Below are 16,975 nucleotides of genomic sequence, written 5' to 3'. Positions count from 1 at the left end.
AGTCGCTCAGTCGTGTCCGACTCTAGCAATCCCATGGACTGCAGCCCACCAGACTCCTCTGTCCATGGGATTTTCCAGGCAAGAGTACTGGAGTGGGGTGCCATTGCCTTCTCCGACGGCAAGCAACTATGGATGCCCAAATCCATAGTCTTGGTAATTTAGGCCATGTCATTTAATTTCTCTGCACCTAATTTTCTTCACCTGCCAGTGAGGATATTAAATTAGATGGTCTGGAAAACCACTTATAGTCTAAAGCTTATTGAAAAATAAGCTTTAAGAATAGGTTTAATTCTTAATAGGTTTAATTTAAGAATAGGTTAAGAATAGGTTTAATGAGATTGAAATGATAAAAATAGTTAAGGCCAGATCAATGGATGCTGAGGAAAAAACAAAGAAAAATGCAATTTACCCTGAGTTTAAACCTTATGTTCTAGAGAATCTTTACTGTGAAGACAAATTTCACAGGGATACTGTTAAAATGCAATTATGATTCAGCACGTCTGGTGTGGGGCCCCAGATGATTTATCTCTGACAAGCTCTCTGGTGACACAAGATGCTACAGGTATGCGCAGTACACTGTGAGCAAAGCGAGGATGCAGAGTGAAGCCAAGAGGCAGAATGGAGAGTCATAAAACACGATCAATAAAGCGGTCAGGGAGTCAACACCACCAATAACGTACTGGAAAGCAAATTATTTGTTAATCACACACAAAAGACAATTTGCTTAAAACAATTAAAGGACCAGAGGAGCCTGGTAGGCTGCAGTCCATGGGGTGGCAAAGAGTCAGACACGACTGAGTGACTTCACTTTCAAGCACTGGAGAAGGAAATGGCAACCCACTCCAGTGTTCTTGCCTCGAGAATCCCAGGGAAGGGAGAGCCTGGTAGGCTGCCGTCTCTGGGGTCGCACAGAGTCGGACACGACTGAAGCGATGCAGCAGCAGCAGCAGCAGCAACCTAATATACATTTTTTTTTAAGGAACTGATATGTGTGGCAGGGAGCCAATCTTCCAGCACAGGGCAACCCTCCAGGGTCTCTCAACTGTGAACGCACATTATAGTCACAGGGGAGCCCAGGAAAACCAGAGACACCCGAAAACCTGCCACCCCCATCCTACATCAGTTAGAATTTCTGATGTAGACCTAGGGCCTACCTAGGTCTTAGCATTTTTTGTTTTCTTTTTAATGCTCCCCAGGGGATTATGCTACTGAAAGCCACTGGGTTACATTTACACAAAATCACAGTAAAATACACAAAAGTAAACTAATCCAACCCACTTTCTTTTTTTTAATTAACTTTTAATTGGAAAATAATTGCTTTATAATATTGTGTAGGTTTCTGCCATGTATCAGGAGGAATCAATCATGGATATACACATGTCCCCTCCCTCCTGAACCTCCCTCCAATCTCACACCCCATCCCACCCCTCTAGACTGTCACAGAGCACCAGCTTTGAGCTCCCTGTGTCATATAGCAAATTCCCACTAGCTATCTATTTTAAATATGGTAGTACATATGTTTCAGTGATACTCTGTCAATTCGTCCCACCCTCTCCTTCACCTATTGTGGCCACAGGCGTGTGCTCTATGTCTGCATTGCCATCGGTGCCTTGCAAATAGGTTCATCAGCATCATCTTTCCAGATTCCATATATACGCATTAATATAAGATACTTTTCTCTTTCTGACTTACTTCACTCTGTATAATAGGCTCTAGATTTATCTACCTCATCAGAACTGACTCAAATGCACCCCTGTTTATAGCTGAGTAATATTCCATTGTGTATATGTTCCACAACTTCTTTATCCATTCATCTGTCAATGGACATCTAGGTTGCTTCCATGTCCTAGCTATTGTAAATAGTGCTGCAATGAACATTGGGGTACATGTGTCTTTTTCAATTATGGTTTCAATTAGGGTATAAGCCTAGTAGAGGGATTGGTGTGTCATATGGTCGATTTATTCCTAGTTTTTTTAAGGAATTTCCATACTGTTCTCCATAGCGGCTGTATCAATTTACATTCCCACCAACCCACTTTCTGGTGGTGTCTTTTAATAAACTGAGGGGCTTGTGTGTGTGTGTATGTGTATTTATATGTGTGTGCTGGCAGAACCAAGAATACTTGAATATTCCTAAATAACCAGTTAGTATATAAAATACAGTATCATGAATTTAGGTTATAAAAACTAGCCAGGAAGTATTAAGCAGGAAAACATTTTGAAATTCATATTGGATTTTTCTTTTGTCCCTAAAATGACTAGAAATTTTTCATTACATGAGAAAACTGGAAATGATTACATTTATTATCACAGATCAGCGGATCTCACACTTCAGCAAGCAGCAGAATCATTTGACAAGCTTGCTGTAAATGGACAGACTTACAGGCCTGTCCACTGTTTGTTCCCAGAGATCTGGGACGCACACCTAACAAATTTTCAGGTGATGTTTCTACTGGTCCAAAGATCATTTTGAGAATCATTAATAGAGGGAAAAGTTTGCGATTTTACACACACACACAGATGCAGCGTGGGTTTCTTTCGCTGCTAGGCTGGCACAGGTATCTCCATGTTCCTGTACCATGCGCTCAACATTCAGCCAACAATAAGGAAACTCTTTGTTCTGATGCTGATCTCATCCTTAAACAAATGAGAAAAGTTTCATACATCATACAACTGGTTCTGTGTGAGGCTTTAAGTTCCGGTAGGCATTTGCTTTCTTAAAAAAAACTGACATTTTATTCATGTTTTAAAATGTTTCATTAGGGCTTTTATTAGCTCTCATTCATTGGGATTTTAATTAGCAGAATACCACAGTCAATGCGGAGGAAATTCAGATCAAGTTTTCATATCCTGCCACAATGGGACAAAATCATACGTGGGGGAAGAGAGCTTTTCAATACACCATCACCTAGAGAATCTTAAAGTTTCAGAAATGTACTAGGTTCACAAAAGATCATGAGATTTTTTTTCTCCTACTTATTAATAATATCCTTCCTTTATATCACTAGTTTAAATTGTAAACATTATCTACATTAACATTATTAAGAGTCAAAAGATAAATCCTTTTGTGATATTTTTAACATGTTTTCAAATAAAAAATGTCTGAACAAATATAACCAAAAACAAATTTAAAATAACTCTGGATATTTCCCTATTTAATTCCTTGAAAGTCCTGGAGAATGAGCAAATAACACATTTCCCAACTGTAGTCTCATAAAATGCTAGTGAAGTCAGAAAGAGAAGTTTGTTATGGAGTATCAGATAAAACTGCAAAGTTGTATTAGTCCCCAGAAGAGGAAGATTTTGGTAGGTTCTACAGAAAGACAGAATGCATTCTCTGAGACTCCCTTGTTAACAAGTGAAAATGTAGTTTTGTGGCTTCTAAGCATCTAGGATTAAACCTGATGTTCAACAGAATGAAGCAAGGCCAGAGAAGGCTTTTGTATATCACTGCCATTGTTAACAGTCTTGAAAACATAATATAAATATGCTTAAACATTGGTACTTAATACATTTGTTATGAAATGATGCCAAATATGTTTTTTAAATATGTATTTCATATTTTATAAAATAAATCAAAGTCCTAATTTCAAAACTAAAGATAACTGAGTCTAAACCCTTTCATTTGTAGAGAAAGGAACAAGGTTTCAGGCAGTGGTTGCCAAGCATCACTTGGCTAGTTCCTAGTTACTCATTGGCAGAGTCGGAACTAACACTCAGGTTTCCTGGGTCCTAATTCAGTATCTCTTACCTGTACCATAAAAAGACTCTCTAAAGTTGCCACTGCCACATGTCAGATAATAGGCTTTTTTAATAAAATTCTGGGGTACACGAAGCAAATTAGCAATATTCAAAAAGCCTTTCAATGTTATACTAGATTTTTAAAACCCACTGTATATTTTGGCTCTGAGGCAGAAGACATCTAACACATAATAGGCTGCTTGTGAATGAATGGTTGGATCAATTCTTCTCTGTTACAGACGCTCATCTCACAAACCTCCTGGAATTCAATATGTCTGGTTCAAAATGTCTCTCCCCTTCCATGCCCTTGTGAGCAGAGTAGGGATATAGGAATAGGGCTGCATTTGCTTAGTATAAAAATGGCAAGCTGAGTGATCTTTACTGGTAAAAATACTGATGAGAAAGCATAAAGCATCTGGGCTTATACAGAGGCTGGGCAACTGCTACACAGGATGATTTGAGTAAAATGACCAGATCCTACTCTAGAAATGGGCAGACTCCACCGCCCTCCCCTCTCCACACACACCTCTATCCACATCCTTACCTGACAATGTGTAAGCCGATCACTAGGATCACTCTTCTGAGCTCACCACAAAGGCAGGGACATCATCTTCACAAAGGAAGACGATGTAAGTGGACTGAAAGAAAGAGTGGGACAGCAAAAAGAAGATGCAGGACAGCCAGAGGACCTTGTTTCTGAATGGCTTTCATTATTTAGAAATTTGAACAAAAAGTACATTCTATTCTCAGGCATATGCTCAGTGAAAGTGAAAGTCACTCAGTCTCCAACTCTTTGCAACCACAATCCATGGAATTCTCCAGGCCAGAACACTGGAGTGGGTAGCCTTCCCCTTCTCCAGGGAATCTTCCCAACCCAGGGATTGAACCCAGGTCTCCCACATTGCAGGCAGATTCTTTACCAGCTAAACCACAAAGGAAGCCCATATGTTCAGATAAAGTCTAACTGATCAAAACAAAATTACTTCTTAAAGCTCACATGAATTATTTAAAACTGGCAAATAACAGAGTCAGGCATCAGTTCTTATTAACAGTCTTACTTAACCGGTCAATTTCCTTTTTTGTTGTTACTGAGATTTCTTAAGATCTAGTCTTATTCCTATTGCTACTCCTACAGCCCTGCCCATAATGACATGGAAGAGGAGACACTATGAACCAGAAAACTTTGGTATGAGGGAAAAGAACTCATCCTGTGCTTCTGGTTAACTGAAGGTCTTACCAGGGGGTCAGGGAGAGAGGATGATTTGATTGCTTCAAGTCAGAGCTTCCTAATATGTGTAATCATTTTCTCCAACTACTGTTTCTTGACATCAGACATGTCTGACTCGGTCATGTCTAACTCTGTGACCCATGGGCCATAACCCACCAGGCTCCTCTGTCTATGGGATTTCCCAGGAAAGAAGACTGGAATAGGTTGCCATTTCCACCTCCAGAGGATCTTCCTGACCCAAGGATCGAATCTGGGTCTCCTGCATTACAGGAAGATTCTTTACCATCTGAGCCACCAGGGAAGTCCATATTCAAATATAAATACAAATTAAAAACTAAATGCACTTAATTATCTGTGTCATTTGCTCTTATTAGTCTTTCCTAAAATTAGCTGTGAATGTACTTCCATCCATTAGAAGCTCTGGGTAAATTTTAAAAGAAAAATCTCCATGATGTATAGAACAATCTTTTGGACTCTGTGGGAGAGGGCAAGGGTGGGATGATTTGGGAGAATGGCATTAAAACATGTATAATATCATATATGAAACAAATCGCCAGTCCAGCTTCGATGCATGATACAGGATGCTTGGGGCTGGTGCACTGGGATGACCCAGAGGGATGGTACGGGAAGGGAGGTGGGAGGGGGGTTCAGGATGGGGAACACGCGCACACTCGTGGCGGATTCATGTTGATTATGGCAAAACCAATACAATATTGTAGGGCAATTAGCCTCCAATTAAAATAAATAAATTTATAATAAAATAAAAAATAAAAATATATATATATATAAAAAACCATCCAACTGTATACTTTAAGTGGGTGAATTGGATGATGTATGAACCATATCTCAATAAAACTATTTTTAAAAATTTTTAAACAATATACCAAATCATTACATATTTTATAATAAAGAATTCAAAGACCTATAATATGATCTTTCTACAGACCAAACCTTTTTTTTTTTTTTGCTGTCATAACTAAATGATACAGCAGTCTATGCAGAACGATTCATTTACAAAGAAAGAGAATGTTTCTAGTTTGAATGATGTGTTTTTTTTTAAAAAAAAAAAAAAAACAGGAAAAAAGTATTAATATACACACAGCGTTTTAGGGGATTTACCTCCTTTCCTGTTCTGAGTCACAGAAGGTATCATTCAACCATGTTTAAATATCTTATCTCTGATTAGTATGTTTGTCCAAGGCCTTATGGGGAAACCCAGAGTGAAAGTCCACCCTCGAACTGCACATACTCTTCTCAGAGGGAGAATTAACATAACCAAGTGTTTAACTATCACAGCCAAATACAGAAATGAAAGGCAAAGGAAAGTAATAGAAACTAGGACACAATAGTCTGAGTTGGGACTAGAGTATCGAAACCATGAAGGATGACAGTTTGCAAGCCCAGAGGGAAAAAAGCAGAGCTGTTCAGATAGGGGATATCCTGAAGCAAACACCTAGAGAGACAAAGGGAACCCAGTGAACAGAACCATGCCGGGGGGACAGGAGGAAGTAGAGAGGGGGGTCAGAGGGGAGCCCGATAACAGGGAGCTCTGAGAGCCAGCACTGCCAGGTGAAAACGAAGGGCCAGGAGCCCGGGTCCAAACATTACACCTGTCCTGGTGACCCCAGAGTGCTGTGTCTCCATGGTTTGAAAGGTGTGATGACCTACTGGACAGGCTTCCCCACACGGCACAGTGGTAAAGAACCTGCCTGCAATGCCAGAGACCCAGGTTCAATCCCTGTGTAGGGATACCCCGGAGAAGGGAATGGCAATCCACTCCAGTATTGTTGCCTGGAAAATTCCATGGACAGATGAGCCTGGTGGGCTACAGTCCATGGGGTCGCAAAGAGTCGGACATGACTGTGTGACTAACACTACTGGACAGGCAATGCTTAAGATTTTACTGCTGCTCAAAGGAACTGAGTATTTGCAACATAAAGGTAGTGTCCGAGATGGTGGCTACATTTGGCCACCAATGTTCCTGGTACACCTCAGCCCTGAGCCAGTAGTGTTCCTTCTTCTGAATGTGGAGGATCACAGGCACTGGTTTTTATTAAACTCATGCTCAGATCAATACTATAGTCTCCTGCTACGGTGCTCCAGGTCCACACAAAGCCCACATAGGCCACTGAAGCACTCATTCTCTTCTGCTTTTTTTCTTTCTTTCCTTCCCCTCCCATATAGTCTCCTTTCCCACTCTCCATCTTGCTCTAATTCCCTGTTTCTTATCTACTTCTCCTTCCAGTTTGTCTTCTGATCACTCTAGCTCCATTAAGGTATTAATATATTCTCAAAAATGCCACTGAAGTGTTTTCAAAACCAGGAAAAAACAGTGATTAGCATTAATATTCCTTAAAATAGCTTCACCCTTGACTTTACGCACAAATTTTGCTGCCACCTCCAGCTCCCCCCGCCCCTTTCTAAATAGACAGGCAAACCTGTCTGACTAGTTTTCTTCTAAGTCCAGCTCTCCCAATTGGATGACAGTACAAATGAACCACAGGTTCACAGCACAAATGCAAAGGCTATGAAAAGCACATGGCCTTCAGAAGCAGCAGCCACAGCTAGGGATCTACGCCATCCACCCAGTCTCAGGGCAGCTGTCTCAATGTAGGAAGGCAACATCACTGAAGGGCTCACTCTAGTGCTAGTTTAAAAAAAAAAATCCCTGTCTATGCATTCTCTTCTGAACAAGGGATATTACAATGTGGTTACGATTGAGAATCAGATTAAGCCTTTATCTTACAAGTTTAAGATGCTGGATGTGACTATATTATTTACTGTGTGGTACAGAGGTGTCCTTGCAGTTTGTTGCTGTTGTGTGTGTTTGCTTAAGTCCATTAGGAAAGTCTGAGTTTGCAAAACAGATTAATCAGAATGAGATTTTTTTTTTTTAGAGACAGATGTACTTTGATATTGCTTGGTGTGTGTGTGTGTGTGTTAGTCGCTCGGTTGTATCCGACTCTTTGCGACCCCACAGGCTGTAACCTACCAGGCTCCTCTCTCCATGGGATTTTCACAGCAAGAACACTGGAGTGGATTGTATTTCCTATTTCAGGGGATCTTCCCGACCCAGGGATCAAACCCATAAATCCTGCATCTCCCTCATTGGCAGGCAGATTCTTTACCACTGAACCATCACGGAATCTGAGATTGTTTTAAATGGGTACATTTTAAATATGATATGCTTTAAAATCATTGTCCATATTTTTCTGGACTGTCAACTATTTCAAACATATGGAAAGGTATAAAGATTAATATAAAAAAATCTGTATACCCATCACCTATATTTTAAAGTTTAAATTCTGCCTTACTTTGAAGTGTTTTGAAACTTTTAAATTCTACAAATATGATTCAATTTATAAAAACGAAATTTTATATAACTTTTCAGGAACATATTATAAAAATCAAGGCATATCTGCACATGATTCTATTGCTTAAAATTTTTCTTAATCCATGAGAACATTTTGTTTAAGCTACAATATCTCACATGGAGTAAAATCAGCCCCATGGTTATTATTAAAGCAAGTTATGGCCAATATACAGCTAAAAAAGTATAACTTGGTGTCTTGAAAATGTTTCAAGTATTAAATTTCTTTAAAACCTAACTGAAAAGTGTGAAGTGATTTTACACATATGTCTGTATTCATAATATTCTCAAATGAGGCAAATACTTACCAAAGCAGTTACAATATAAATTTATTTAGTGAAAGGCAATACCTCTAGGTACATTTCTGTTATCTCAATCAAGTCAAGGGAAATTATACCTCCAATATAGGATTGTTTCCATTATTAAAAATTCAGACAAACAGAAGAGAGTTATTAGCAAAATACACAGTATCTCTGAAACGTTCCTAACTACATGTTTTTTCTACCTAATCCAAATGTTTTACTACTTATAGCCAGAGACTGAGAACTTACCTGGCTGTCCTATACACCCTGCCATTGACAAACCCAAAAGTTTCGTTTTCATCTGGGCTCTGAACCCCTAAATGCTGACCTCATGTCTAAGTCAATTTCACTGTGGCATCTGTCATCTCTGTAAGGGAGTCCTGAACAGGACAATATAGAGTCCAAAGCTGAGTTTGTGAATATACAATATGGAACTTTCAGAAGTCTTTGAAAATCACCTACATAGGCCACTATGGTTTGCAAGAGTGGGACCATACACTGAGAGGGAGTTAGCACAACAGACCAAAACTCAACTCCAAAACACAGAGGTCCTGATAACAAAAATGTAGGTAAAGAACTTCAGGGAAAGAAGGTCATCACAGGTTAAAAACTACATACATAATGGACTTCAGTTCATCTTAAAAATACTGAATATTTAATTTCATTTTACTCAAAAAACATTTATTGGGTGTCCCAAAACTATGTACTATTCTTCATGCTATATAAAAAAATGATAAGGAGTAAATGTTGATAAGTATGTTTTGAAACAGACTTCTTAATTTGAACTAAAAAAGAATAATAATTAATTAATTAACCACCAATATGCCTAACTACCACTTGGTAAACAGTATGTACTATGTTATTGTTGATTGGCTCCCAAACCAGTTCATATATATAAATATTTTTTCAAAATACCCACTAAATGCATGGCAAAAAAATCCATATACATATTAAAGTAGAAACCTAATTTCAGATGTTTCTAATATAGAGCACTATTTCAACCAAATAGAGAAAATCCTAAGGAAAAAAGGAGATATTTTAAAATATTACTATGGTCAGCTCAATTTTTTAAGAAATCTATGAATCAGTCCCTCCTCTACTACACAGGTTAATACCTGCTTTCCACAATGTTGATTTTAAGACACCATTTGACATGGAAGTGCCATCTGAATCAAACATTAAATTATATTTTGTTGCTTTAATATCACCTATCTTTTTTGTTTGTTTTTGTTTTCAGAGTCTTTTAAAATGAATAATCTTTGGCCTTATTGGATTACCTGAGAAATTAGAACTCACTTAAATATCAAGAAACTTTAAATAAAATGTTAAAAATGTTTATGATTTGATTACCAGAGGCTTTTAAAAAGCAGCCAAGTTGCTCTGGACCCTCCAGGCTGGTGGGAGCATGCCCTTCCCTGAGGACACTAAATCCTCTCCAGAGCTCCTGACCCAATCCCACCCATGCCCCTTCAGGAACAGGTTCCGAAGTTCTCTCTTCTCCCTTCAAAATTTTCAATTGCCGCTATTGTACTGGCTTCTTCCTCAAAGGCTATAAATATAATAAAGTTTCCATCTTAAAGTGAAAGAGTATTCACTCAGCTGTGTCTGACTCTGTGAGGCCAGGACTGTGGCCCCCCAGGCTCCTCTGTCCATGGGACTCTCCAGGCAAGAATACTGGACTGGGTTGCCATGCCCTTCTCCAGTGGATCTCCCAACCCAGGGACTGAACCCTGGTTTCCGGCACTGCAGGCAGATTTTTTACCATCTGAGCCACCAGGGAAGCCCCTCTTAACCTCCCTAAACCCTGAAAAGGAGGACTGCTATAAGCAACAGTATCTACAGAATCCAAGTTCTGCTTCCACAAAGGGCTTCCCTGCTGGCTTAGACGGTAAACAACCCGCCTGCAACGCGGGAGACCTGGGTGCGATTCCCGGGTCGGGAAGATTCCCTAGAGAAGGGAACGGCAGCCCACTCCAGTATTCTTGCCAGGAAAATTTCATGGACAAAGGAACCTGGCGGGCCACAGTCCATGGGATCACAAAGAGTCCGAAGTGACTGAAGTTTCCATAAAATCAGCTAGCACTTATTGAACACAAACCAGTAACCTTCCAGTCACTGAGCTTTATTTACCTCATTTGATCCTCACAGTAGCCCTGGGAAGTCACACTTTGATCTTCATTATGTAAATGAGGAAAGGGAACTAAGCTCTGAATTCAAGGTCACAGAGATAGTCAGGGGCAGAACCAGGACTGTCTAATACCCCCCATCTTAGTATTCAGCTTCTCATATCTTGAAATTCTTCCTTCCTTCAGTTGCTAAAAACAACTCTCCAGTAATTGTCCTCCCAACTTGCATTTTACCTTCTCTTTCTTTACTACTCCCTGTATTTCTACCAACTCTTAAATTTTAGGATCTCCCCAGGCCTCTAATTCCCTCTTACTCTCTGAACCTGCCCTAGAAGATCCACTCACTTCCTTTTTTTGGCAACAACCTGTATGTTGAAAATGGCTAAAGAAGTCCACCCACTCATCCACCCATTTACGTACCTACCTATCCAGCCAGAAGACTCTTGAGAGTCCCTTGGACTGCAAGGAGATCAAACCAGTCAATCCTAAAGGAAATCAATCCTGAATATTCACTAGAAGGACTTATGCTGAAGCTGAAGCTCCAATACTTTGGCCACCTGATATGAAGAGCTGACTTATTAGAAAAGACCCTGATGCTGGGAAAGATTGAAGGCTGGAGGAGAAGGGGACGACAGAGGACGAGATGGTTGCATGGCATCACTGAGTCAATGGACATGAGTTTGAGCAAACTCCAGGAGATGGAGAAGGACAGGGAAGCCTGGTGTGCTGCAGTCCATGGGTTCGCAAAGAGTCAGACATGGCTGAATGACTGAACAACAACAAATGCAGCCCAGACCTCCAGCTCAGAACTTCTGTGCAATGATCCATTGGACACTCATTTCCAGCTGGATTTTCTATAAGCACTTCTTATTCTACATTTCCAAAACTGAACTCTACCATCCTTGGTCCTCGAACCTGCTTCTCCGTTAAAGTCCCTATCCTGTCCTCCCATACCACCCACCAGCTAACCATCTAATCCAAGAGATTCTACCACCTTAACATCTGTGTGACCAAGCCCCTTTCTTCATCTCACTGCCACCATATTGGTGTAAGGTCCTCAACTTCTCTTAACAAGATCACCTCAATGCCTTCTGACTTGTTATTCCTGTCTCCCAACTCAGATCAATCCTGCTAGACAGCTGCGAGAGCTGTCTTCTCATCACTCTTTAGTTTAAAACAACACTGAAGAGAAAATGGTCTATGCATCTTAGGATGACAAACAGTCTTCCATGATCATGCCCTTAACTGGTTACCTTCTGATTACCGTGTCTGGTTAATCTCTGCTGTTACCTTCCCTATGAAGCCTCTCTAGTGTCTGTCCCCATGTAGAACTGGCCACGTCCAAATGCCTATTTAGGGCGCTCTGAGTATGTCTATCACAGCACTCTCAGAACAAACAGTACTATATTAAAACTATATTGAAACTAACTTGTTTTCTGTCTATCTAATCCTCTTAAACCCAGAGTCCTCCCGTGGTCTTTATGTCTGCATATCCCCAGTGTACAAGACCACAGTGCCCAATGCATAGTATGTATTTTAATAAGCATTTATTGAAAGTAATAAGTATTTATTGAAAAAAGAAGGATGTTTGTAAAATACTTTAGGAAGATATGATTACCACTGTTTTCAAGACTAACTAAAACAACTTTATTCAAATTCATTTGATTATGTAGCCCCTCTGTATATGGGTATGCAAAACAGTATTGAAATGATTCACCTAGCATCAAGTATGGGAACCAGGATTACCAAATCACACTATTCATGGCTTTCAGAGAAGAGAAATATTGTCAACATTGTGAACAGCTAGTCAATTTCAGTGGCAGGAAGTAGAATGTAAAATATCATCATATATGTATCCTTACACAAAGATAACCTGGGGCTACCATCAGGAAAGTAAACTCTTTTATTAAAGGGTTGCTTTGATTTCTCAGAAAAGCAAAGATCTTCCAGAAGACTGAATGTCTGAAATTAAGACACCCTTCTAAAGATCTCATATACAAATTTTCTATTTAAAAAAACACTTTAAAACCACTTATATAGAAGCTACACATCTAGGAACCTCAGCAACTGAGCTCACTATATAGCCCAGCATGTGAGAACAGCATGTATCTGTCACAAATTACACAGGCTTTATACTAGAGCAATAGCCCACATCATTTCAGAAGCCAAAAAAAGACAACAGATACAGCAGCAGGACCCGCTTACAGTCTGACAGCAGTAGAAAGTGATAGCTGATAACAGAAAGAGGACCCAGAAAAACCACAAAAAAAAAAAAAAAAGAGAGAGAGAAAGAGAATAGTACTTATGTCTCCATTCTAGTATTTCAACTGGGCAGGCTGAGACCATTTACCATAAACAAAACCAGCTCTATACACCTCAAGAAATATAACACTATTCAATTCTTTATGAATTCATGTTCATAAAGACAATCCAACAAAAAAATTTAGCTTACATCCTGGGGACCAACTAAGAGGGAAACATTTAGACATTGCTTGCTTTAATAGCTAAATTTTTAAAGTTTCAGTAATGAATGGTGTGAGGGGTCAGCTATTTAGAAAATGTGCTTATGTAAAGGAGATCCAACCAGTCCATTCTAAAGGAGATCAGTCCTGGGTGTTCTTTGGAAGGACTGATGCTAAAGCTGAAACTCCAGTACTTTGGCCACCTCATGCGAAGAGTTGACTCATTGGAAAAGACTCTGATGCTAGGAGGGATTGGGGGCAGGAGGAGAAGGGGACGACAGAGGATGAGATGGCTGGATGGCATCACCGACTCGATGGACGTAAGTCTGAGTGAACTCTGGGAGTTGGTGATGGACAGGGAGGCCTGGCATGCTGCAATTCATGGGGTCGCAAAGAGTCGGACACGACTGAGCGACTAAACTGAATTGACTGAAATAAGCAACAACCCAGATAGTGTCAAATAAATGCGGTTTCATTATATATTGCAAAAACAATCCAAAGTGTCTTACTCTTGGTGTACTCTGGAAACTTAATGTGAATTAAACAGCATCAAGTCAATATTATCTGATAAACAGGTACATAATAACCTTGAAAAGGAGTCTAAGAATTGAGAGTGTGGTTATTTTGTTCCTTGGCCATCTCTATTTACATAGTAATTAAGCTGATGGTTATTTATAAGATACCATGAAATGTTTTAAGTAATTTAAATCAAATGTGAACTATCAAACTCTTTACATACAACAAAAGACTTTACAAAAGATAAAGTCTGTTATAAGTATTTTTATTTACTGCATTGGTTTACTTATTCTAATATGTGCTCCAGGCATTAACACCATAAGCATAGCGCTCTGGAAAGTTTAGATATAAGAGTTTGATCTCTATAGTAGTATTATCTATAGCAGTATCATCAAGAGAAAGTCACAAGTACAGTTTTCACTCAATTACACCCAAGCTACTAATATACTATCAGGCTATTACTAAATGTCAGGGCATTATGCTTTATTGTAGTTTTTAAACACTCCTCTAGCAGTAAACCACAAAACACAATTTTACCTTGTGGGTGGCAGGCAAAACAAATAATACTCCAGTGTTTTTTTCTGGAATTATCTAGAATAGTTGAACAGAGACATTCCAAAAGCAAACCTCAAACTGCCTGGAGATAAGTTTCTATAGGAGAAAACTAGTCCACTGTTTCTCTGAGACAGAAAAAAACATAGACTGATTTATGATCGGATTCAATGAATGCAAAGTGCCGATTCCCTCACTATACAATATTGATGTGCATGACTCTACAATTAATTTAAAAATCTCCAGGGAATAAAATGCGATTACTTCTAATACTATTAAAATACCATTTAAAAAGCACTTTCCCTCCTTTCTTCAAGTGGCTTTTTTTTTTTCTGGGAATAAGTGGAAATAAAGCACACCAATTACACCAATTCTGAGTGGAGGCATTTTTCTTTGAACACGAAATTATCAGATATAGAAACAACAGCACTCTTGCATCTAGCCAAACTAGCACATCTTCATGTCATTAATCTTGAAAAACTCATTATACAAGATGACAGCCTGAAGGTTTAGAGTAGCGTTTTTTCTACCTTTTCTGGATAGAAGCCACCTGAAACAAAAGGCTGCCTCTATCACCGATTCATAATAGAGGTGACTCTTGGGTCATGCCTAGTTGAAAATGCTTCCCACTCCTCACTCTTGTCATACGCCCTCTTCCCCTTGAGGATGACTAGTTAACACAATCCAGTCGACTGAGTTAGTCTGCAGACTTTCAGAAGTTCTTTCACTTTCTTCCCTCCTGGCTCCCAGAGTTGCTTTGAGGTGATGGGAACCAGCGGTACAGGTACAGAGGTGGTCCTTTCTTAAGGAAGTGCTGCAGAGTGGCACGTTCCGGTACTCAACTTCATAAACCCTTTATTAAAGCAGTGAATTTACATATACAGACTGAATAAACCCCTCGCCACCCGTGACTGTCCTTCTGCCGGGTCGCACGGCTTAATCTTGCGCCCCTACGCGGTTTGCCCGGTACAACTACGAACCGCATATCCCAGGCCCCCTCTCCGCTCCTCCGGTCCATGGAAGGCGCCCTACTTTCTGCAGCGCGTCCTTTCTCTCGACTCCTCTCTCATCCGCACATGCTTCCCTAGAGCAAGGGCACGCCATATGGTCCCCGCATCCGCGCGGAGACCCTGCCACTACTGTGCATTCCCCAGGGTTGCACGGGCTTGCGGGCACTGAAAGGTCCCTGTGTCGGTGCCCCCAGCCACGCCCTTCCTCAACTCACCCAGGTCTAGTTCCCCCTCAAGGAGAGGACGAAGTGGAGGAGAGTTAGAGAGTTTCCGAAGAAGCACCTCCCGGGGCCCCCATCCCTGGCTGGCAGCGGGCTATGGCCTTGGGGTTCCGCGGTGCCCATCCCTCCAGGGTCAAGTGCAAAGTCCTTGGCCAGATCCGCGCCGCCTTATGCCCTCTCAGGCTGCACGCGCGAACGCGAGAGGACCCTCAATCGAGAGCCATATGGGAGGGAAGGGCGCACAGGCGCGACTGGGGCAGCTTGGAAAGATCTGCTTCACACCCCTCCGCCCCAGCTCACGGTCTTCCTTCCCACCCACCCCCAACCCTTAACTCCCTCAGCCCAACCGCAACTGCACTTTCGGATCCCTAACCCCCACCCCAGGATCGCAGTTATTCGCCCAGCACTCACCTCCGGGATCAAACAACGCCCCTCTCCTCTTGCCTACCCTCCCCCCTTCCACCCGCTGGAACCGCGTGGTCCCTCCGCTTACCTCGGCTCTTGGCTGCTGCGCGTGAGTTTGAGTGTGTCTCCGCCGCGTAATTGTATCCGGGGACAGAAGGGACCCGTGTTTGTGTGCTGGATCAGGTGTCGCCGCCTTCGGTGGCTTGGGGTCGTGAGGGAGGCTGCAGAGTTAGCGTGTTAGCTTAGGACGGACTTTCTGGCCTCGGAATTGATGGCAAAGCTTTAACCGTGACCTGCCTCGGGTTCGCAGAGCGCCTGCTCCTCCGCGGCTCCCCGCAAGCGGCCGGGCCCCACCAGCAGCCGCGCCCCGCCCCGCGCGCTGCGAGCTGAGCTGAAGTGCGCCCCTCACCTCCCGCGCCTGGCTCCGCAGGGCACGACGCGGGCCGCCACGCGCTCAGCCTCGCATTACACGCCTGGAGCTGCGAGCGCCTCCTGCTCCCGCGGCCGGGGCATGGATGTCGACGCGCTTTCGTGCCGCGCGCTCGCCGGCTGAGCGAAGCGCAGAGTCCTAGGACCGGTATCCTCGCGGGCGGGCGGCGCGGCGGGCGGGCTGGGGCGCGCGAGCCCTCCGATGCTGGAGCTGGGAACCCTGGGACTGGCACGTGGCTCCGCCCCCGTTCCCCTGCGAGGCGTGCCCTGTGCCCTCGTTGCCACCTCCCGACTGTTCCCCTGCCCGCCTTTTTCCGTCGCACCAGCGCCGCTCGAATCTGGTGGTGTGGTGGGAGCGCGCCTGCCCTAACTTCCCAGCCTGCTAGTCTGCCTCCTTCTTTCCGAACCCAAGAAAAAGTTGAACTTTGGCTAGGAGATGAAGGAGATAAGTGAAGGAAAGGCGGGGGGGGGGGGGGGGGGGGCGGTGCTTAGGTGATCAGCCACCTGCCTTGTAAGTCAGAAAGGGTTTAGAAAAGGCGAGTTGGGAATCTTGGAGGAAGGAAATGGAGTTGCTGGGCTCAGGAACATCCTTCCTCACAGACTCGTGCTGAAA

At 42.1% G+C, this 16,975-nt stretch overlaps 1 protein-coding gene across 1 annotated transcript in view; it reads right to left on the bottom strand.

Annotated features, from left to right (window-relative positions):
* UGT8 (UDP glycosyltransferase 8) overlaps window positions 1–16,632 on the bottom strand; it is a 111,387-nt gene extending 94,755 nt beyond the window's left edge. The window contains exons 1-2 of the mRNA XM_055588028.1: window positions 16,343–16,632; window positions 16,022–16,154 (exon numbers count right to left, since the gene is read on the bottom strand). The gene's annotated coding sequence lies outside the window, so the exon portion shown is untranslated. The remainder of the gene's footprint in view (window positions 1–16,021; window positions 16,155–16,342) is intronic.
* Window positions 16,633–16,975: the final 343 nt, after the last annotated feature.

Source organism: Bubalus kerabau, chromosome 7 (assembly GCF_029407905.1).
Source record: "Bubalus kerabau isolate K-KA32 ecotype Philippines breed swamp buffalo chromosome 7, PCC_UOA_SB_1v2, whole genome shotgun sequence".
Lineage (NCBI taxonomy): Eukaryota > Metazoa > Chordata > Mammalia > Artiodactyla > Bovidae > Bubalus > Bubalus kerabau.
The sequence above is the reverse complement of the archived record's forward strand: the minus strand, read 5'-3'. Positions and strand labels throughout refer to the sequence as shown.